Source organism: Phyllobates terribilis, unplaced genomic scaffold, assembly GCF_046119375.1.
Source record: "Phyllobates terribilis strain yellow unplaced genomic scaffold, ASM4611937v1 Scaffold_12__6_contigs__length_324123572, whole genome shotgun sequence".
NCBI classification, from domain to species: Eukaryota; Metazoa; Chordata; class Amphibia; order Anura; family Dendrobatidae; genus Phyllobates; species Phyllobates terribilis.
This window is the reverse complement of record NW_027362772.1, coordinates 76,082,468-76,107,307: the sequence shown is the minus strand read 5'-3', so window position 1 is coordinate 76,107,307 and position 24,840 is coordinate 76,082,468. Positions and strand designations below refer to the sequence as shown.

Sequence of the window (24,840 nt, the reverse complement as noted above, 5' to 3'; positions counted from 1 at the left end):
GTGATTTACAGATTACTGGCTAAGTACACCCATAGGAGAGACCTGTCAATCAACTAGCAGTGCTGGGAGAAGCTGGCAGAGGGCGGCGCTGGACCAATCTCTGCCAATGGTTCCCGAACAGCTCTTTTAAGTATATTTTTTTCTGAAACACTAGAGTGTACCTGGATACAATTGTACCTGGCTACAATTGTATAGACAGGCTCTGATTCATTCTGCTCGCAGTTTGGGCAGCAAGTATCAACTGACTGGTTTCCTTTAAAGGTTACAAGCTGGCAGCAGAGCGCACTGTCAGTGCGCATTATAAGAATATCCAGCGTGGCTACAATTGTACAGCCAGGCTACAATTGTACAGCCAGGCTCTGATTCATTCTGTTTGCAGTTTGGGCAGCAAGAATCAACTGACGGGTTTCCTTTAAAGGTTACGAGCTGTCAGGAGAGCCCACTGTCAGTGTGCATTATAAGAATACCCAGCGTGCAGACACCAGCATCACCCCTGCAAGTGACGTCACTTGCAGAGGCAGCACTGGTCTTTGCACGCTGGCTATTCTTACAACGTGCACTGACAGTGCACTCTCCTGCCAGCTTGTCACTTCTGATCAGAGCCGGAGAGGAAGCGAACTGTCACTATGCATATTGCACAATGACAAGAATCTACTGAGCAACCATCAGAATTGACAACCGATGCATGTACAGTAGAACAGGGAGTTGCCCAGCCCCTAAAAAGGGCGTCAATGATGATGCTTCATTTCAGGGAGGGGGCAGAGGCTGCAGAAGTGACCGCAGCTTCTGCCCCCTGATGACACTTCATTTGAGTATCTCAGCATGCACTTGGATTCTCAAAAAAAGAGTCATCACATAGGAAGTAGCAAAAAAAAATGAAAAAATAATGGGATGGTAGGGAATTTTTAATTAAAGCATATTAGAAAATAGATTTGATTATGGCATTAAATAGAGAGGCATTTAGGATGAAAATTAATTTGTGTTTCTGACCACCCCTGTAAGCTGAAATTTAGAGTACCATGCAAACCCAATGAACTGGACATCTGACATACAATAAACACGATACACTGTATTTCACATCTTCATTTTATTCCTTTTTTTGTATTTTTATATTGTTTGGTATGGCTTTACAGTCAATGACTGCTCAGAAATGAACATTTTCTCACACACTATAAACAGACAAATGTTTTTTGTTTTGTTTTTTTTTTCCAACAAAGTACACACGTGCATTTGGTTTAGATTTTTCATGGTTCAATTTTGTATGAGTCAGCTTTATTTTCTTCTATTTTGCAAATTTTTACCCCTCTTATTAATTAAAATAAATTGGGTAACCCCACCCCCTAAGTAGCAGTTCTGTTCCTCTTGCAATTGATTTTTTTTTAATTTTTTTAGAGCATGCTATGAAATCCATGCAATCCTTATTGAATCCAATTTATGTAGAGAAATTTGGAGAAAAAGTACTGACATTGAAAGAAAGGTCTCTCAAGAGGAACACATTGTAGAAGTCAAGCTCTTTTGTACCCCCTTTGCAAACGGAAAGCACACTTCTATAGGACTAAACCTCATACAAAGAATCTCATCATGAAATTTAAAATTTCACATTTTTTTTTTTTTGCTCGTATCAAGATGATATGACATGTACACGTGACCCTTCAAATTCCTCCCTTTTATAATTAATACTTAGGTTTTATCTCCTCAATCTTTAAAGTGAATTTCCACCTTTTTATCGTCACATTCTTAAAAAGAATTCGGAACTCTCAACTATTTTGGTAAAAAAAAGACCCCCAAAAAGTTGGATATTCACTTTAAATACTTTTCGAATACATAAAGGGACAGGAAAAAATAACCATTTTGAAGTAGATCGATGGGTAAAGGTCACTCGAAATCTAAACATCTGGTCAAGTGGTCAAGATGTTAGAAATAATGAAGACATCAAGATGATTTTAATCGACAGGTGGATATTGCACATCCTCCGATAAGCAATGGCAACGTTAAGACATTATCAAGAAATATACTTTGTAGGACTGAAGATGTATTGAAACAAGAACAGAGTCAGGTGCAGAATTAATATACATTGGTCACCATTACACACATGGATGGATGGATTTACCGTATCTAATTTTGTTTCTCGTGGTTCTTGAATGACCATGTGTACTCTTCATCATTTTAAGAATACATATAGATATATGTTTGGGAATATATATCTCTTCATATTTTAGTAGTATAGTTAGAATAATATCTGTTTCTTCAAAAAAAAAAAATCTCAATAATACATTTATCTTCAAAGCCATTAGGCACAATGTTGATTAGTAGGCCACAATGTTTAGGAGAAGATCTAGTGGCATTTAGCTGGCATTCATTTTAGTAAAAGAATAAGTTATTTTTGATCAAATCTATAGGTCAGTAATACCACATCTTCTATACAAACCGTAATCGTGCACTGGACAACAATCATCAGAACCCTTGGATCCATGACAGGGCTGGAAGACGAACCCTTTGGACAATCGCGATCATCGTCAAACATAGGACAACTGACCATATTCTGAAGTCTCGCTCACCATAATACCAATGGTAAACTTACACGGATGGAAAAACCATCAAATACCACTCAATTTGGCATTGTTATCAGCCTCACACACACAGAATTTACATTATTACATAAATCAATAGAAAGACAGTCGACAGAAAAGTGCTTACATCTCATGGCAAGAGTCTACAAAGTTCTCTTGGTGTCCATGGTCCAACAACTGTTTTACCAAAACAACCGATCTCACAATGGTAAATTAAACGTGTGGTACACAACAATCGTCATGAAGCTTCTTTTGTGTGTTTTTTTTTTTTACTTTTCATCAACTTTTTCTACGTGATCAGTGGCGTTCTCGTGAGAGACACTCAAAAAAAAAAAAAGAGACAAGCGTTTGTCACCGAGCTATGAAATGACTCGAAAGACCATAGCGGCATTGCTTTGGCAGTCAAGCACTATGTCCTCCAACCCAGGGAGCAAAATGACGCTGAGAGGAGAGGCTTTTCCTTTACATGCAGATCACTCGGACATAATGTTACTTCATCGTAAAGATTTAGTGCTGTACTGTTCGTCTCTTCTTTATCACCCATGCTCTGTTTAGTGCATTGCTGGAGTTTGAAATGAGGAGTGACAAGTCAGGCAACATCCGTTAACCCAATCCATGGTGGAAAGGCCTGTAAGAGTTCACCATGGCTCGGTTTAGGTTTCATCCAAAATGTACATGATTACTCTATGGCTTTAAATAAATCTACATTTGTTTACAGCCTTGTCTTCTTTTCTGTCATTCATGGATGCCCTCCTCAATAAAAAGGTGACATGAAGAGGAAACAGAGCAAGGCCCGCAGCTCAAATACCTGGAAAGGAATACAACATCGGTAAGAATTACACAATTTAAAAAGTTTTGAATCAATGGACAAAGTGCTTATTAACCCAAATTTGTGGTGCACTATAGCATTACTTCAACCAATTATGATATTTATGCATTTATAAGACAATGTTTGTGCTATCAATTTGGTCCTATTCCTACATCTGAGACAAAACTTATTTCCGGCTGTAAGACAACTGCCTTAAGCCTCACCTACCACAAAATTTTATGTATGTAGAAGACCAGTTTCCTTGGGGAAGATTTGCACTTATTTAGGCAGTGTTGCTATTTTTCTGGATTTTTATATAGAAGACTATTGGACATGTCTAGAAGAACAAATAAATCAGTTTTGGAAGAAATCAATCCAGATATGTCACTCAAAAAAAAAGATCACCAGTAGTGATGAGCGAGTATGTTCTGTTAACCCTTTCGGCGAGCAAGCTCAAGTGTTACGTTTTCGTCACTCAGTGCTCATGATTTGAGACTGTTTCACAGCTTTAATACATGTGAGGAATGCCTAAGAAACAGGCATTCTCACATGTATTAAAGCTGTCAAACAGTCGCAAATCATGCACACAGCGCTACTAAAACAAGCACGTTGAAGATACTTAGGAAACACCCGAGCATGCTCGTAAATCTCGAGTAACGAGCATGCTCGCTCATCACTAATCACCAGGCTATGACTTGCCTTCTTTTGACACATCATACAAAGAGAGCGATCACTAGAAAAAGACATTATGGTTGGAAAAATAGAAAGAACAAGGCAAAAATGAAAACCATCAACCTGATACTATCAAGATAACGGCAGAGAAGACCCTGATGGACCTATCTAGACTTGCACAAGATTGCTTTTCCTACAAAGTGTTCATCCATCAAGTCGCCATGACTTGAGAGTGAGCCAAAGGCCATTAAATAAATGAATATATAGACCAGGTGTTAGGCACCAGCAGTTGCTGGACCAGAAATTGGGTCAGAATCATCTGTGGTCTCCCATTCTAGTCCAGCTGGGACAGATGCTGCTTAGCATCGCCATCGGTCCCAACGCCTAGCCAGTGCACGAGAAGTACAGGCTGTCTCTTATGTCCTTGTTCCTAGTAGTGTTAAGCATAGGTTGCGGAGGGGAACAAGGGCTGCTACAGCCTAAGTCCAGGATGCACTGCACTGAGCATGCCCGTGACATGGCGGACCGTGATTGGTGCTTTGGTGTCAGCTGATCCGGTGACCTGGCACCGCCTGATTGGCCGCAGGTGACGTCATCAGTAGTGCGACCAATAATGCGACAGTGGGCAGGGCTTAGTCTTTAAATAGGCCGCCCACAAGCATGGCGGCGCGCTCTGATCATTGAGCTAAGGTTGTGTTCCTGTGTGGACGTTTGTCTGTTTGGGCTCCACATGCTCTCTAGCTGCTCTCTCCGTGACCTGCTGATGACAGAGTTCGCTCGGCTGTTTAGCACAGGTCGCTTAGGCAGGCCTAGCTTCGGACAGGCAGGTTTAGCTGGGAATAGGCAGTCTTAGCTGGAGGGAGGCAGGTAGTTTCCGTTTGACAGTCTGGCTCGGTCGAGGGGGTCGCTATACACCCCGAGCAGATTGCGGGCTCCATATCCCTGGTACCGCCTGTTAGTCACGTGGAGAGTTACTCCGCAGTCCGGTCGCACACTGGCTGGGAGCACGTACACGGAGGCGTGAGTCATCTCTCGTGCAGTTAACGGAGATGGTGCGAATCCCTTTTCCCGTCCCGGTGTGAAGTAACACTGGAGGGATTTATACATTAGTTGGTTGTTTTACCTTCTTACCCGGAAGGTGTTCGGCCGCAGTCCTCTAGGCTGCATCGCGGACCCCGGGTTCGGTTGCTTTCCATTATTTAATAAAGTTGTTTGCAATCATCCCCTTAACACCAGGGGTCCCCAAACCCTGGAGCTTGGCCATACTGCCTTGGTGTGATTTCAGTGGAAAAGCTTTGGCTGTCATTATACCGGTAATGGGGGCTTTGGTTGTCACTATTCTGAGTGGGGCAGGAGCTGAATGTGGCTCGCGGCCCTTCTCTCAGAGCTGAATTTTGCTCGCGACCCTCTTTCATACCTGAATGTGGCTCTCAAGGTCAGAAAGGTTGGGGACCTCTGATATAGAATAAGCCCCTACTATGCACGTAAAATATCGCTTGTAAACTCTGCAATGTAAATACAAGATTGTTTGTTTCCGGAGTTGTAGAAACCCTTGTAGACTGACGAACACGTTATACATGCAAAATTAATTTTCTGCAATCTAATAGCAGAAAAAACTGCAGCATTGCACTTTCCAATATAATCCTCCTTTATTAAAATTCCTCCTTTGCAACTATATTTTTATTTTTTCTTTGCTTCATAAATGCAAAGTTAAGCAGTTTTTCAGAGAGTCTTCTTTACAAGATTTTCTACCATTTTGCTGCTACAGAGTAAGTCCTTTAGCTGAGTGCTTTTGCAGAACTGTTACAAATCCCCAGAGCTCCTGCTCCTGACAGGTCTCTGTGCTCCATCCCTCCCTTCTTTCAGTGTTAAAGATAGCAGGAGGAAGGGGAAGAAGGCTGTACACAGATTTCCAGTGGACAGGGGGGGAAATATCTCAGGGAGGGCAGAAAAAAACAGGCCATAGGCAAGGAAGAAAGTGCATAAAGAGGAAATAACTACAGTACTGGAGCTGTGCTGATACATAACGGCAAGTAAAGACAAACAGCCTGGATACACACAGACATCACATCCAGCCTATTTTACTGAGAGAGATACTCCCAATCTGAAACCTGGATCAGACTACAAATGGCATTACAGGAGGAATTAGAATGAATGAATACATGAAGATTGCAGACTGAAATTTAGTGCAATTGACACGCCCCCTGGGCCGTGGGGTACTCGGTACCGGGCCGGTTGTTGCTAGGGGAGATGTCACAGTGGCGGTGACCCGGTCCGTGACCCAGTAAAAAGGAGATATTTACAGGGGAATTAAAGTTCTTATATACAGTTTGTGACGCCACCTGTAGTATGCGTCTATATGGAGCCGCCGCTGCGGAGCAGGTCCTCTGGAGCTGTTGTTAGTGCAGCAGAGTTGGTTTAGCTCTCCACAGGTAGAGCTTAGCTCCAGGGCTGTGTAGACGTTGCTGTTATGGTGTAGTGCAGAGGATGGCGCAGTTAATAATTAGTCCACAACTTAATGGCGGTTTCCTCTTATCTTTACTTGCGGTGGTTAGGCAGACCGGGGCACAGGTACTAGCTGGTAGTAGAGGTCCGGACGGCCTGGAAGCAAGTTGGGGGATCCACCTTGCCAGGTGGAGTTGTAGGTCTTCCCTTTTGCGCTACATCTTTGGCCCTGCTGCGTATAGCTATGCAGCGGCCCTCGTCCCTGAGTAAAATGTTTTTGTGCTCACCCGTATGGCAGGCAGCTCGGGCCTTCCTGGAGTGTCGCTCCCACGTGGCAGTGCTGGGCCCTATGTGCTGCTGAGCCTCCGGGCGTCTGATGGGGCCAGGAGACCTGCAGTCTCCTGCCCTCCGGTTTCTGCTGCTGGGCCTTCAGTGCCCCACAACCTCGGACTCTGGTGTCCAGTTCTTCTGCGCGCCGTGCAGCTCCACTCCCTAGGTCTTTCCTCGTCGACGACCTGACTTCAACTCCTCTCTGCTATCCTCACACTATCTAACCCCGCCTCCAGATCCCAGTTGCTAAGGGGAGGAGCTCCCCTTGCAAGTCTGGAGCCAGGAAAGTGTTGCATGCTAGCAAAACCTGATTAGGGGACCCCTCCTTGCTTTCAGGCATGGTATCACTTCTTGTGAGGGAGACAATGGCACCGTGGCAACCGGACTCCTGGGGTGCCACACAATTTTATGTAAAAATTATTTTTTCCATGTCAAAGCTATCCACAGCCTTAAATGAATTCAGGTGTTGGTGACCACACTGTCTACATAAGCACCAGTAAAAGACTAATATCTGTGGTCAATAGTCATTATTTCGTGCAGTAGAGTCTCAAGTGGATGTCCGCTCTGATGGACTATACAGTTTGACTACAAAACGGCTGCTGCATTCCTTGCCTCTGCTTTTATAGAGGCTTTGATAGTTTCTACTGATTGGTCATGTTATATCATGCGATAGATGGATTACTTAATAGCTGTAGTGGTCAAGCTTGATAACAATCTCATGTGACTACTGTCACACACTATCTGTAATGTTTATTCAGTGTTTTAAGACTTTCTTCCCGTATCTCTATTGCTAAGTTGTAACTCCCTCTCACTATACAGTTTGACTACAAAACGACTGCTGCATTCCTTGACTATGCTTTTATAGAGGCTTTGATAGTTTCTACTGATTGGCCATGTTATATCATGCGATAGATAGAATACTGTATGGCTGCAGTGGTCAAGCTTCATAAAGATGTAATGTGACCGCTGTCACACATTATCTTTAATGTTTATTCAGTGTTTTAAGACTTTCTTCCCTTATCTCTATTGCTAAGTTGTGACTCCCTCTCACTCCACAGTTTGATTACAAAACGGCTGCTGCATTCCTTGACTATGCTTTTATAGAGGCTTTGATAGTTTATACTGATTGGCCATGCTATATCATGCGATAGATATGAAACATTATAGGCAAGACCTCCTTCTCGGGCTCATGCAATATTCTGCCACGTGTAAAATGACGGCAGGTATTTTTTGGGAGTGATTCACGCGAATCTAATCGGTTCGCCTGTCTCTGATATTTTCCTGTAACACTAATGTTTCTAGGGGAAATATTAATGTGGCATGTGAAGGAGAATCTCATGATTTTTTTTGTCAGATATATACAGAATCTGGCAGAAAAAAAAAAAGACGTATATGCCTCCGAGTGAAATTGGAGGCACACGGGAATGTCACAGACTGCTATTGGGGGCGATGTCTCGGCACAGGAGAAAATCTTTTTTTTTTTCCTCTGTATTCTAGGCCTGTATCATTTTTATTACATAATGTAATGTAATTCGTCTGTATGTAAGCTTTACAGGCATTTTGCGCTATGGTTACCATAGCAACCCGAGCCGGTTCATCATCAATGGGATAATGGCAAAGTATTTGTGACTTGTCTTCCACAGATAAATGTCTGTTGTGATTCGGAGCATTCATCTTCATATATTTCATTTGGAGGCTAATGGATTATTCTTCATCACGAGGTTAGATTCATAGAATCATACAGATTCTACTCTTATAAATCTTGATTAAGAAGATTTGCATTAAGAATCCTCCGAGGAAGCTCAGGTTCACGTCGGTTAATTTGAAGCAAAGACTCCGGATAAAAAAGTAAAAATGACGATTTTGGACAGTTATGAAGCAAATTAGTTAAAGTATTTCTTATGGCTCAAGCTCAATGTTGATTGATCGTCAACACCAGCCAAGTAGAGAACCGTAGGGGATTGCCAAAAAGATGACTTTTTTTCAACCCCTTCATGACCTCTGACATATAGGTACTAGTGATGAGCGAGTATGTTCTGTTAACCCTTTGGGCTAGCATGCCTCGGGTGCTTGCCGAGTATTTTCAGCATTCTCGGGTTTTATGTTTTAGTAGCGCCGTGTGTACATGATTTGCGACTGTTTGACAGCTTTAATACATGTGAGGAATGCCTAAGAAATAGCATTCCTCACATGTATTAAAGCTATCAAACAGTCGCAAATCATGCACACAGTGTGACTAAAACATAACACCAGAGCACGCCGAAGATACTCGGGAAACACCCGAGCATGCTCTTAAATCTCGAGTAACGAGCATGCTCGCTCATCACTAATAGGTGCGTCAAAGGTCATGTCCCTATCATTCTTTTCCTGCACATGACAGCTGATCTCATGTGCCTCTAACAGCCGCGGGTGGATCCGAGATCACTAACAGCGGCACTTAACACACGCTGGGCGGAAGCGCGTCACAAGTCTCACCGATAGGTGCCCCTGTCACATGATATCGGGGCACCGATAGGTTGTTATGACAGCCGGAGATCTGCAAAAGATCCCCGTGCCTGTCATTGTGAATCTCCTATGGATGCCGGCTCGTGGCTGATATTCACAGGAGATCTTGATTTATGCTACACATAGCAAAGCTGAAGCCTGCTATGTGTAGCACAGGCGATCGGATAATCACAGCTTCAAGTCACCTAAGGGGACTATTGAAGCAAATAAAAAAATATATTTTTTAAAAAATCAAAAAAAAAAAAAAATAGAAAAATCCACAAAAGTTCAAATCGCCTCCCTTTTCCCCATTAAAAATAAATCAAACAAAAAAATATATATTTGGTATCACTGCGTTTAGAAATATCCAATCTATCATATTATAAAGTAAATTAATCCGATCAAAAAAAGGCGTAAAGAGAAAAAAATCGAAACGCCAGAATTAAAGTTTTCTTGGCCATCACAACATTGCAATAAAATGCAATAACGGAATAACGGGCGATCAAAACATTGTATCTACCCCAAAATGGTATCAATAAAAACATCAGCTTGGGGCACAAAAAAATAAACCCTTACCCAGCCCCAAATCATGAAAATGGAGACGCTACCAGTCTCGGTATATGGCGACATAAGCAACATTTTTTTCCTTTACAAATTTCGGATTTTTTTTTCACGACTTAAATAAAAAATAACCTATACATGTTTGGTATCTGCGAATTTGTACTGACGTGGGAAATCATATTGCCAGGTCAGTTTTAGTATTTAATAAAAAACCCAAAAAACAATTGTGGAATTGAACTTATTTTGTAATATCACCAAACTTGGAATTTTTTTTCCTATTTTCCAATATGCTATATGATAAAATCAATGGTGTCATTCAAAAGTACAACTCATCCCACAAAAAAACAAGCCCTCATATGGCCATATTGACGGGAAAATTAAAAAAAGTTATGGCTCTGGGAAAAAGGGGAGCAAAAAACGAAAACGCAATAACGGAAAATCGCAAAGTCGTAAAGGGGTTACGTATATAGATCCCAATGACTTTGGGGTGAATTTTCATTTATTGCCTGGAATTAAAGAGTTTTTCTCCTTGGGCAAATCCTTTATTAGAAAGTTTGGCAAATGATAAGATGGCAAAACCCGCTGATGAAACCCCCTGTAGATGTAAGTAAACTGCATTGGAGCCTATCAACAAGCGTCTGATTTCCCTTTAGCACTACCGGTTGGAAAATGAAGAATTGCACAGCTCCTAGGAAAATAATTTGTCCATGTTACGCCTATATGAGCCATATCTCCCAAAGCAAGAGGACATCTTTTTGTAGCTACTGTATAATATGGCTAAGAGGTTCCCATAAATTAATATTAAAGAGGTTGTCCTCTTTATTTAAAATTTAAATGTATTTTGGGGCTAAAATAATTTTCAAAATTGGTTTTCATGAAACATTTTGCTTTCACAGGCTCTTTGTTTCCCTGCACATTTAACTTTGAAGTGGCCTGAGGTCATAAATCATCCAAGAAAAGCTAAAAAAAAGACAGATAAAAGAATTACAAACTCTCTGACCGTCAGAATGAGAATACTGAAAGAATCCCAGTTAACTCATTCTGCAGCCGGCAATAGGCAAAGCAACACGGAGGCAAAAGAAGACAAAGAGAGCAAATAAAACCAAATAGCAAAAATTATTTTTAGCCCCAAAAACATGCATTTATTTAAAAAAAAAGTCCCCAATAATTGACATCCCTTTTAAAAAAAAATTCTCTATGAGTATTAAAAATGTGTTTTCAAAAATATATTACCCTTTCGAAATCTATATTTTAGATCAAATCAATTTGAGCAGAATCAAATATGCTGCAAATTTTGGAAAAAAACTTGAATCTGCCCAAATCCAATTTTTTTGCAAATTATTTTGGTTGAATCCAGCAGCATGGTGGCCGGACGTCTTTTTAATGGGTTATTAAGTGTCATGTGTCTGGGTTCAAACCTTTGAGCCTGTGCTTTGTGGTCGAATTCTCTTTCTGCCGAGCCGCAGCAGATACACCTTTTCTCCGGGTGTTTAGTTTCTGTTATCCTTGCTTCAGTCTTTGTAGGGTAACAGGTGTTTTCATTTACTCATTTATCTGCCCTATCACCTTTCCGGTGCAGCTTTATACACACGTGGTCAAAATTGTTGGTACCCCTTGTTTAATGAAAGAAACACCAACAATGGTCACAGAAATAACTTGAATCTGACAAAAAGTAATTATAAATTAAAAATCTATGAAAATGAACAAATGAAGTCAGACATTGCTTTTCAACCCTGCTTCCACAGAATTTAAAAAAAAATTTAACTTATGAAATAGGCCTGGAACCCCTGAAAATAATGTGACAAAGGGGACATGTTTAATCAAGTTGTGTCCACTAATTAGCATCACAGGTGTCTACAATCTTGTAATAAGTTACAAGATGGGCCGGTATATAGGACTACATGTACTAACTGTGCTGTTTGGTGACATGGTATGTACCACACTCAACATGGACCAGAGAAAGCAAAGGAAAGAGTTGTCTCAGGAGATTAGAAAGAAAATAATAGACAAGCATGTTAAAGGTAAAGGTTATAAGACCATCTCCAAGCAGCCTGATGTTCCTGTGACTACAGTTGCACATATTATTCAGAAATTTATGATCCATGGGACTGTAGCCAACCTCCCTGGACATGGCCGCAGGAGGAAAATTGAGGACAAATCAAAGAGACGGATAATACGAATGGTAACAAAAGAACCCAGGATAACTTCTAAAGAGATTAAAGGTGAATTTCAAGCTCAAGGAACATCAGTGTCAGATCGCACCATCCGTCGTTGTTTGATCCAAAGTGGACTTCATGGGAGATGACCAAGGAGAACACCATTGTTGAAAAAAAATCATAAAAAAGCCAGACTGGAATTTGCCGAACTACATGTTGACAAGCCACAAAGCTTCTGGGAGAATGTCCTATGGACAAATGAGACAAAAATGGAAGTTTTTGGCAAGGCACATCAGCTCTATGTTCACAGATGGAAAAATGAAGCATATCAAGAAAAGAACACTGTCCCTACTGTGAAACATGGAGGAGGCTCTGCTATGTTCTGGGGCTGCTTTGCTGCATCTGGCACAGGGTGTCTTGAATCTGTGCAGGGTGCAACAAAATCTCAAGACTATCAAGGGATTCTAGAGAGAAATGTGCTGCCCAGTGTCAGAAAGCTTGGTCTCAGTCGCAGGTCATTGGTCTTGCAACAGGATAATGACCCAAAACACACAGCTGAAAACACCCAAGAATGGCTAAGAGGAAAACATTGGACTATTCTGACGTGGCCTTCTATGAGCGCTGACCTAAATCCTATTGAGCATCTTTGGAAAGAGCTGAAACATTCCGTCTGGAAAAGGCAACCTTCAAACACGAGACAACTGGAGCAGTTTGCTCATGAGGAGTGGGCCAAAATACCTGTCGAGAGGTGCAGAAGTCTCATTGACAGTTACAGGAATCGTTTGATTGCAGTGATTGCCTCAAAAGGTTGTTCAACAAAATATTAAGTTAAGAAGAGCCATCATTTCTGTTCAGGTCTATTTCATGAGGTTAATTTTTTTTTTAATTCTGTGGAAGCAGAAAAGCAATGACTGACTGTCATTTGTTCATTTTCATCGATTTTTAATTTATTATTACTTTTGTCAGATTCAAGTTATTTCTGTGATCATTGTGGGTTTTTCTTTCATTAAACGAGGGGTATCAACAATTTTGACCACGTGTGTATACAGGGTGGGGCATTTATATGGATACACCTAAATTAAATGGGAATGGTTGGTGATATCAATTTCCTGTTTGTGGCACATTAATATATGGGAGGGGGAAAACTTTTCCAGATGGGCGGTGACCATGGTGGCCATTTTGAAGTCGGCCATTTTGGATTCAACTTTATTTATTTCAATGGGAAGAGGGTCATGTGACACATCAAACTTATTGAGAATTTCATAAGAAAAACAATGGTGTGCTTGGTTTTAATGTAACTTTATTCTTTCATGAGTTTTTTACAAGTTTATGACCACTTATAAAATATGTTCAAAGTGCAGCCCATTGTGTTGGATTGTCAATGCAACCCTCTTCTCCCACTCTTGACACACTGTTAGCAACACCGCAGAAGAAATGCTTGCACAGGCTTCCAGGATCCGTTGTTTGAGATGCTGCACATCTCGTATCTTGATGTCATGGTGTGGTATATGGGGTACAAAGATAGTGGGGCCATTCTTCATCAATGGAAACCTCAATGCTACTGGATATCTGAAATTGCTACATGATGATGTGTTGCCCTCTTTATGCACTGAAGATGGCACATTCCCTGAGTTTTTCCAACAAGATGGTGCACCACCACATTATGGGTGTCAGGTCCGAGCATTCCTACATGAACAGTTTCCTGGAAAGTGGATTGGTCGTCGTGGGCCAGTTGAATGGCCACCAAGGTCTCCCGATCTGACCCCCTTAGACTTTTATCTTTGGGGTCATCTGAAGGCAATTGTCTATGCTGTGAAGATACTAGATGTGCAGCATCTGAAACAATGGATACTGGAAGCCTGTGCTAGCATTTCTTCTGCGGTGCTGCTATCAATGTGTCAAGAGTGGGAGAAGAGGTTTGCATTGACAATCCAAGACAATGGGCAGCACTTTGAACACATTTTATAAGTGGTCATAAACTTGTAATTTAATTTAGGTGTATCCATATAAATGGCCCACCCTGTACTTCCCCCCTGCTGGTATTTCCTGCTGGTGATAGTCTCATTTGGAGATCCAGTCATACTGCTGTAGCTTAAGCCAGTCAGTGAAAGACCAGCTAGGGTTTATCTCTTTGCTGTTTATGTTTTTTACCCTGCACCTATCTTCTGTTTCTTTGGGAAGTAGGTGGCATATTCTCTAACAGTACGTATTTAATCCTTTTGTATTTATTGGTTTGTTTTATTCACTCTGGAATCTCTTTCTGTTTCAGCACCCTTTCCCTTCTGTAGGTAATTCACACTCTGATCTGCCCTTCAATTCTTTAGGAGGAACAAGAAGCACTCGACGGCCTTTCATGCATCATAGGTCCGAGTTTCCATTGTCTAGCCTGTGGTTAGGGTTATCTCAGCTCACGCAGGAACCACTAGGGACTGTGGGGTAAGGATCTCTAGTCTGTACCGGAACCAGGAGGGTCAGTGGCAGATTTTAGCGTGTTACCTATTTTCCTGATTACACTATCATAACATTAAGTAATGTGTTAAAATAATAAAACAATTACATTGATCCTCATATATCCATTTATTTTCTTCAGTCCTTTCTTCAGAGGGCCATCTTCGGCATCTTCTGTGGTTTCTTTCCTGCCATTTTTGGTCTTTACCACCATTACGACCTCATGGAACCTAATTAGTGCAGGAGCTGTCAAAAATGGTTGGTTCAGAAAGGCGCCAAATACGTCCAGCTGCTGAGAGATGCTGAAGATCACCCAATGAAGACAGAACCACAGTGGTGCTGCACATTAGCCAGGGAGGACTAGGTGAGATTTTTTTTTACCTATAATTATTATGCTCTGCGGTCTGTAGAGACATCTGGATATAACAATGCATATTCAATTCACATCAAATCCAATTTCCATGACAAAATCGAGCGAATCTGCTACTTCAAATTTTGGCAGATTCGCCCATCTCTTCTGTATGTATCTTTAATAAACTGCAATGCTTATCTTATACTGATTTCAATATATATTATTCTGTAGAACTGAATTTATAATTCTGCACTCCTCAGAGATTAAATCCTCCAATCTTCCTTGATGGTTCAACATCTTCAGGAACCTTGCTTTATCTTTACACCAGGCTCTGTAAAATTATCTAATCTTGGGAAAACTAAACGCTCCCACTGTATTATTGGAGATATAAACTGCTAAGGGGTAGTATACAATTATATGAAATATATACTTTTTCTATGTGAAAAAAAAATTAAAAGATCTAAAATTTCAGAGAAATGTACAGAGGAAAGCCTACTTATGAAAAAAAACAAACAGAAAACTCAATGCATTTCCATCCTCTGTGAAAGATGAAAGACATATGTAACTTTGATAACTTGTGTAATTGTTGTCAAGCAAATATTTCGCTTTGTTCTCAATATATTCAAAAATAAGAAAATCCAAGAACAAAACATCAATTACTGCAGCAAGATCAAAACCACAACCAAATCCAGAGGAGCAATACATGAAACAGAGAATGCTAAGAACCAGTCATCGAAGCCAAGTACACCAGCGAAACAACCTGTGGCTGATCGGCAGGACATACACACCGGGTTATGGGCCTAAAAAAGAGTGTTTTTTTTAAAGAAAGATAATGATACCAAATGCCCAAAATTGGTGCACTATACATACAAAAAATCCATATTCTGTATGTAAAAACAATAATTTACAAGTTTCACAAACTGTATAGGAGGCTCCTGGAAAAAAGGAAAACCTCTTTGAAGAGTTGGTAGATCTTCCGAGAAAGGCAAAAACCTCCAAAAAATCTCACTGTTATGACTGATCCTGCACACTCACACGGGTAACGTACAATCCTGGAGAGACGCAACACCTGCACTCAACAAGTGTTCAGACTGGGAAAATCCCTGATAAGACCATGATTTGTCCCAGCCTGACCGCAGAGGTTGGCACCTCAAGATTATGAAATGGCACCCTAACTCAAGATTGACTGGCAATGAAAGTCCTTAAGTGCACCCTCACTTTAGACAATGTGAAACACAAAAGCAATAATAACTATAGAAGAAGTACACATAAATTAGAGGAAGATGCACGGGCCTATGAATATGTTCATACTGCCACACAGGAAAGACATAGGAAAATAGGCAGAACCAAAAAGCAAACAGAAGACGTGGAAACCTCCCAGACCCCAAATGTGGAAAAAAGGAAAGGGTGCTGGGGAGGACAACTCAAAAAGAGACCGCAGGAAAGCAACTGAGATTACTAAAACAAGATAATCTTTTACTGAGGAACTGGAACTCCAAAACCTATCAATCTTGAAGTATTGCCAGCAAAAAAGGCAGGTCTAAGGTGAGAATAAATAGCCCCTCCCAAGATGTGATAGGACAGAATCAAAAAGGGAAGTGAGAGACACCAGAATAGAAGCAAACCAAAGAAAGGAAAGAAAAGGCAAAAGAACCATCAGCAGTTGGACAGAGAGCAAACAGGCTGTGGCTCAGAAGAGAGGGAAACCGACCACGCAGCAAGTGGTCACCGGATCGAGTCCTGAAACCGAGGCATGACAAGTACTTTGTGAGCCTGCTTTTGACTGAGCTCTGATATAAAATCAAATATTCAGGTGGTGGGGTAAGGGGGCATGGTCTTTAAAATGTGGTGCGTCAATGGTTTACTCCTCTCAGAGAAGCGGCTGGAAAAAATGGCAAGTCTGATCTAATCAGAAGCATATCTTGAAGGTTGTGGACCACAGTGCAAAATCATCTGTAATGGGGCACTATTTGGAAAGGCTATTTCCATTACAGGTCATATATTGATACATGCCCAACTTTTTTCTTCTAGACTCTCAAGCAAATGAGAAAAAAAAATCAAGGGCCCCTATATAAAGTTGGGAGACATACAAAGGTATAGAGTAAGCCAATGGGACATTACAGGTGTCATATTAAGGACCATGATGTAACACTGTGCATCAATTTCAATAAATTATTATATATAATCCACTGCTGGAATCCCCAGTGATCACTTATAATATGTGGGGAACCTGACAGCAGGAGCTTGATTCTGCTGCAGTGTCAACACAGGAGAAAATAAAATGACATAGTTCCCATTTAAATTAAAGGTCTGTCTATGTAAAATATGGACATGCTAAAAAATCAGAAATCTACATCTATGTACAGCACATAACACAGGATCATCCACCATTCACAATAAATGAGGTCACAGCTCACCTCCTCCTCCTGTACAATGACTGATAACACCTCTATATAGAGTAGATAGCACAGGATACACCATTCACAATAGGTGATGTCACAGCTCACCTCCGCCTCCTGTACAATGTCTGATAACACCTCTATATACAGTAGATATCACAGGATCCACCATTCACAATAAGTAATGTCATAGCTCACCTCCTCCTCCTCCTGTACAACAACTGATGACACCTCTATATACAGTAGATAACACAGGATCCACCATTCACAATAGGAGATGTCACAGCTCATCTCCTCCTCCTCCTGTACAATGACATAACACCTCTATATACAGTAGATAGCACAGGATCCACCATTCACAATAGGTGATGTCACAGCTCACCTCCCCCTCCTGTACAATGACTGATAACTCCACTATATACAGTAGATAACACAGGATCCACCATTCACAATAGGTGATGTCACAGATCACCTTCCCCTCCTGTACAATGACTGATACCACCTCTATATACAGTAGATGACACGGGATCCACCATTCACAATATGTGATATCACAGCTCACCTCCTCCTGTACAATGACTGATAACACCTTTATATACAGTAGATAACACAGGATCCACTATTCACAATAGGAGATGTCACAGCTCACCTCCTCCTCCTCCTGTACAGTGACATAACACCTCTATATACAGTAGATAACACAGGATCCACCATTCACAATAGGTGATGTCACAGATCACCTCCTCCTGTACAATGACTGATAACACCTCTATATACAGTAGATAACACAGGATCCACCATTCACAATATGTGATATCACAGATCACCTCCTCCTCCTGTACAATGACTGATAACACCTCTATATACAGTAGATAGCACAGGATCCACCATTCGCAACAGGTGATGTCACAGCCCACCTCCCCCTCCTCCCTTCACAGTGACCTCTGTCTAGATCAGAGCATGCTCAGATAACACCTCTATACAAATAAATAGTATTTGAGTGAGTCCATTTGGAAAACAATGTAAAATTTACAAGATTATATTTTATATAGACAATGAAAGAAAAAAAAACTTAAAATTCATAAAAAATACTTTAACAAAAAAAAAACTATAAATAAGTAATTTTATAATAATGCATGGTTTAAGAATTCAGATTTTTCTTTTCTAATTCTATGAGTAGATATGGATAGAGAGCGATATAATCAGATAAGCTATTCCTACAATCAGTAGGCTGGCCTCTAACAGGCAGTGATCTCCTCCATTCTCCGCATTCTGCGCAACTCTAACAGGCAGTGATCTCCTCCATTCTCCGCATTCTGCGCACTCTAACAAGCAGTGATCTCCTCCATTCTCCGCATTCTGCGCACTCTAACAGGCAGTGATCTCCTCCATTCTCCGCATTCTGAGCGCTCATATACAACATTATATACCGGCAGATGACAGGTAAGATGTAAATACCGCATGAAGCGGGAGATTTACACATCACGAGGCCGAGCCGTGGAGGCCGTCGTGTTTATTCATACATGAGAACTAATCAAGATACTTGCGGACCCAGAATTTGCAATTAGCGGCGCTCATTACGGTTCCACAGACAGCGCCATTAATAAAGCATTGAACAGATGATACTGGTAACATTGAGCGCTCTCCGTCTGATTATAGCACTGGGTGTACTAGGATCTTTTGGGGGATCCCTAGTAGATTAGAATGAGCGTATAGGTTTATTTCTAGACCTGCTGCAAATCTGTCTTCACAGGATTTAATTTTTAAGAGCAGCAGTTTGTCCTTCAGAGCTGTGCTTCCTGCCTTAACTAACGGAAGTGCCGAAAACTAAGCATTAGGTTGGCTTTATTCACAGTCTAAAGTCTGAGTTTCTTGACCCAAACTCAACAGCTGAATATTGCCTGTATATCCTTCTTATTTTTGGAAACTTTGTGAATTTCGCTCTGGAGCCCTACGATTTCCTTTTTTTATGCCCTAGGCATTGTTACCTATTTCTCATCTCAGATTGTTGGCAGGTTTCTTCCTGTAATGAACAGGGTTGAGGGGGAGGAGGACCAGAGCCTTCGCTTCTTTGTTTGTATCCAGTAGCCTCACGCTCCAAGAGAAATCAATTTTTCCCATCCAATTGATTAAATTAAGACCTTTCGCAATTTATTTTGATCTATTGAACTGTAAAGGCTGAATTAAGTCCTGCAGTGTAAAGTACAACGACTGCATCACGATACATTATATGGTCCAGCTCGTTGCCTTAGATAATAGTATTAGGAACCTCACATTTTTTTGCTTGGGGGCATTGTATGTTGAGCATTTTTAAAGGGACACGGTTGACTTTAATGAGTTAATGTAAGCCAGACTAGGTAGCCACAATTCTCCAGCTAGGCCACCCTGCTGTCCATGTAAATGAGCATTTCCCCTGCTTAAAGCAAATCCATTATCTTCTTCCATGCATATTGTACATCCTAAATAAAACTCCCCTATATTGTCTAAGTAAGACCGCCATGCTATGTCAAATAAAGTTCATTAAGCAAAATCCCTAACTAACATGATAATATAATAGTGATGTGCTGCCATGTAGTTTCCAGATAACAATGCCCCACTACCACTGTCTTATTGATATAAATCTAAGATGGGAGAGAGGGATTTAAATATGATACAGTAATGGCTGAATAATATGGCCACATAATGTACGCATATATTTGTCAAATAACACTACTCAGTTGATAGCACAACACTTTAAAACAACGTAACATAGAGTAGACTACATTGACCTTTTGAAAGGTATATACCAAAATTAGAAGTAACCCCTATTCACAGGATGAGGTATGATTTCCGATCGCTCAAGATCTGACCATTGGGACCCTAGCAATCTTGAGAAAGGTCTTTGGCACGCCCATTAAGGCACCACTCCAGTGGGATTTTTTTTAAGCGCTGGAGTGGCGCTTTAAATGTAAGACACAGCACCCATTCTTATAATCACTGTCCGGCAGCTTCACCTTTTACCGATGCCGCTCCGGTCCTGCGGCGCCATGTTGCGCCAGTAATTTCTTCTGGAAGTCAGAAGTTACGTCACGAGAGCTCAATGCAACTCTATGAGAATCAGAACAAGGCTCTAATAGAGATGTATTGAAAAGTGATCTCTGGCGCGCTCCATGAAACACTGGAGCTGCCAGAAGGTCACCTTTAGCCGGAGACCGACGGGAGTGACGCTGGAAAAGGATGAAGGCGGCAGGTGTGTATGAGAAAGGGGGCAGGGAAAAACATTTAAGGCTCCACTCCAGCTGTGCAATAGAAAAAAAAAACGTGGAGTGGTGCTTTAAAATATTATTTTCAATCTGCCTCTTAGGCCTCTTTCACATGTCCGGATATTTCCGGTACTGGAAAAACCAGTAACGGAGATGTCCGTGTGCACCTCACACGTGTGGCAACCATGTGCCACCCGTGTGCCGCATCAGGATCACACATACCAGTGCCTGGGAATCAGCAGTACAGTTAGCTCTATTCCCAAGCGCTGGGTGCTGAATGCTGCCCTTATCATTGTCCCCTGCTTGCGCTGGATCAGCTCGAGCAAGGGACAATGTTGACAGTATAAGATGAGTATAAGGATTTTTTATTTTATTCTTATTTTTACACCAGGACAAAGTGGGTCAGACTACTACTCTCGACATTGTCCCTTGCTCGCGCTGATCACAGCGCCAGCTGGGGAAAATGATGAGGGCAGCATTCAGCACCCAGTGCTTGGGAACAGTGCTTGCTGTACTGCTGATTCCCAGGCGCCGGTATGTGTCACGCTGATGATACGCGGATGTCATCTGTGTGTCATCAGTGTCCACATGTGTGGAGCATTTTGTGGCCCATGCTGGAGGAAAAAACGGGTATGTCAGTGTGTTTTGCCCACGGACACACAGTCCATGGAAATACACTTACATGTGCACAGACACATTCATTTGAATGGGTCTACGTGTGTCAGTGTCTCTGGTACGTGTGGAAACTGTCACCATACGTACTCTAAACACTTATGTGTGAAAGAGCCCTTAAGCAGCTCACAGCTCTGAAGTCTCTTTACTTACTGGTCTCTGGCAGGGCGGGTGCTTCTCCTTGAGTGACAGTTCTAGTGATAGCAGAGCTGTAGTATTAGCAGAAGTATAAAGCTCAGCACATGTTCTGCTGTAACACATTCAGCTATCAGTGTTTTGTTCTGAAGTCTACACTGAAATTACAGTATTTGCATGTAAGGAAAACAATGAATTTCAACATACACATAGCCCAGGACAGCATGATGCTAGGGATCAGGAGATTGTGATTACACAGTAATAATCAGGACTGATAAGATCAGTTTGTCAGGAGCTAAGAAGGATGGGGAGGAAAGTGAGCAGTTAATTGAAGCATAGCAATCAATGGATGGAAAGAGGTGGTTTGGATATTCAGAGTTAACTCTTCTCCTGGAATGCAGCTAGTGTACACACTTGGTGGGCTAGGTTATTGAAAAGAAGCTGTACTCTATGTAAGATAAAAGCTCTCATAGCAGGATAATAAAAGCAGAAAGAAAAATAAACTTGCTTATTTTCATGCTGTCTAACCAATTACAGAATTTAATAAGTTGAGAATTTCCCTTAAAGAGAGAATGAAGCAGAGGTGCGCATGCTGGGCCTCTACTTTATTCAGACAGGGCTCACAAGTGCTCTTTTCTCAGGATCAATGGGATTCCAGCGGGAGACCTCCGGAGACTGGAGAGTTATCAGTACCTGTGGACAGGGGGCAACTTCCAAACATGGCATAACCTCCTATTTTATTTTATTTTTTTTACTTTTATATCGAAAGCTTTTTGTCACGGGTGTGTCAGAGGTGGCAGACAGTCGCCCTGCAGTTGGTTTCAGGAGATCTCTACGTTTGGCATTACAGACATCTTCTTAAAGGCTGGCTGTCTCTAGGACCCAGCAGCTACCTCCCTCTAACTAATTAGCTCCCTGGCCTGGTTATATATATACCTGGTGTGTCTGAAAGGGCGGTGCCGGCTATATGCATTACTACTTGTGAGGTTTTAGCAAGCGAGGTACTTCTTCCTGTCTGGAGCTTGAGGCCATGTGCGCATTTGTTTGGAGTCATCTAAAGCTAAGCAATTCCCCCCTGTTTGTCTAGCCTTGTTGTCTATAGAGTTTAGTGGAGATCGACTAGTGCTCATCTCCTTCCTTCCCTAGCCTTAGCCATATGCCAGGGAAAGACAGGGCGATTGGTAAGGAGCCAATATAGGGATGGTAGTTGAGACAGGGTGACACTAGTCCAGACTAGGAGGTCTCCACTTTCCCCTTTCCCTAGAGTCTGGGCTCCCTTTCCCTCTTTGTTGCACTAAGTCTTTCCCACTCCCTGCATGACACTTTTGTTTGTTTTGCATGGCAAGCTGTAGTTTTTAATGGTACCATTTTGAGGCACATACATTAGTTTGATTACATTTTACTGCATTCGTTGTGATGAGCAAAAAACAGTACTTTTGGAAGTAAATTTTTTTCTCTATGAAGTTTACCGTATGAGTTAAACAATTTTATATATATTCATAGACCACAATTTTACAGATGAGATAGTACCAGATATGGTTACTATTTTTTATTATTTCTTAATTCTTAACTGGGAAAAGTGGGATGATTTAAATTATTAAGTTTTTTTAATTCTTTATATTTTTATTTTTTTGTTTCACTTTGCACTTTAATTTTTTTGTCCTTATTGAGGACTTTAACCTGTGAGCAAGTATGGCAGTGTTTAGGACTAATCACAGGTGAACAAAGACAGCAACAACTGGGACCTTTAGCAGATTCCTGACTGCAATGGCAAACCATCAGAAACCATCAGCATGTTGTAGGGGAAGGGGAGCGATAAGGGTGACCGAACAGACATGGCACTAGGATGGTGCAACTTACATGCCATTGTCAATGACTGACAGAGGCATTTAAAGGGTTAACCAGCAGCGGTGTGGAGATAGCTCCATGTGCTCGACAGCTGGCATTTGCCCTGTGTGTAATGAGCTGAACTCCTGAGTCCACGCATACAATCTGAACTGCTCTGTGACGTATATGTCCATTACAGAGCATGAAGCAGCTACGGGGTGCAAACTTCCAAATAGTGGCACCCCATGGACATTTATATCTTTTTCTCATGGTATAATAATACTGGACAACTCTTCTGGAATATGCATGGGACTCGTAAAAAAAGGGCAGAAATCCCTGACTCCAGGAAGAGTGGTAAAATCTCCCACATCTAACAAATTCTCCTGAAATCTTCTGGAAAGCAGCACTTCTTGAAGGTTTCTTATGTAGGACACCGAGAATCTGTCTGTGAAAGGTTGCCAAAAACTGAAATGAGTTTGCAGAAAAATGTATGGAAGTGGGAGGTCTTAAAAAAAGAGTGTTAAGATACCGGCATAGTACTGCTGGAAACCAATGGCCGAAGAAGCATGAGCAAGAACAGCAAGCAGTAGTAGAAGTTCTTGGAGTTAGCAAAAGGAGTTGTAGGAAACAATCCATAGATAGGTGAGAACAGTCTGAGTAAGAATGTTCAGAAGCTGGAGACTGGAAGTAGGCTAACAGCTAGACACAATACTCAAGCAATGAGTGAGAGATTCATGTGGCTTTAAGTAGGCCCAAACAGGAAACAAGATGGATTCCACAGGTTCAGAATCTGCCATCTCAGTAAAGGACAATTGCAGAACACAGCAGCAGACTCCGGTGATAACGAGTGGGATTGCAGCACAATTATTAAGGTGAACAATAGCAGGTGGTCAAACTGTAGAAGGACAACAGGAATTCTGACAAGGGGGTGAGTGTTGATCAAGTGCTTCAATCAACAAGTCTGATGGATGAGAATGTCGGGGTAAAAGAGAATATATATTTTTTGTAACTTTTATACTTTTGTAACTTTTATACGCTTTTTTGCTAATGTACTAACCACCATTTTGTGTCTTATAACAATAAGCTTTCCTTGCTACGTATTACTTAAATCGAAACTTAAACTAAGACAGTTCCAGTGTTGCCAAGACTTATTTCAGAGAAACGAAACAAGATTATAAGCTGACGGCTGCAATATCTGCCCAGAGACTGAGATAAGGAGATGTGGACCAATCAGGAGTGGCCAGACACTGGACTTTCATGGCTTACCCCGCCCCGGACAACCCCTTTCCCCTCCCCATTATGTAGTGTATTTAGGTTTGTGTATGTAGGAATAAACACAGAACATTGCTGAGAACGTTGTCTGTAGTAGTCTTTTGAGCGTGCTCTGAGTTTGAACCAGCTTGTTGTCTGACTCATTCTTTGAATGGTTGACCCATGCTCATAGCCTTAATTTGGAGTGACTGGAGGACGAGTGGAATGTCATCACGACCCTCACAAATGGCGCCCAACGTGGGGCGTGGCTAGCGGTACGCCGCCCTCCCGGACCCATATCGCTGATTTCACTGGTGGTGACCGCGGTGGCTGAATTTGAGGCCTGATCAACCTCCATCGAACACGGTAAGTTGAGATGTATTTTATATGTCTCACTTGCCTGTGTGTCAGCCGCAGCGGTTCCTGTTGGGTTGTCAGGTTGGATCTGGGTGGGTGATCGGTCGAGTGGTGAGACCTCAGGCGTCCCG

At 41.6% G+C, this 24,840-nt stretch overlaps 1 protein-coding gene across 3 annotated transcripts in view; it reads right to left on the bottom strand.

Moving 5' to 3' along the window:
• Window positions 1-1,587: 1,587 nt before the first annotated feature.
• SYT3 (synaptotagmin 3) overlaps window positions 1,588-24,840 on the bottom strand; it is a 288,139-nt gene continuing 264,886 nt past the window's right edge. For all 3 annotated transcript variants that reach the window (XM_073655996.1, XM_073655997.1, XM_073655998.1), the window contains one exon: window positions 1,588-3,378. The gene's annotated coding sequence lies outside the window, so the exon portion shown is untranslated. The remainder of the gene's footprint in view (window positions 3,379-24,840) is intronic.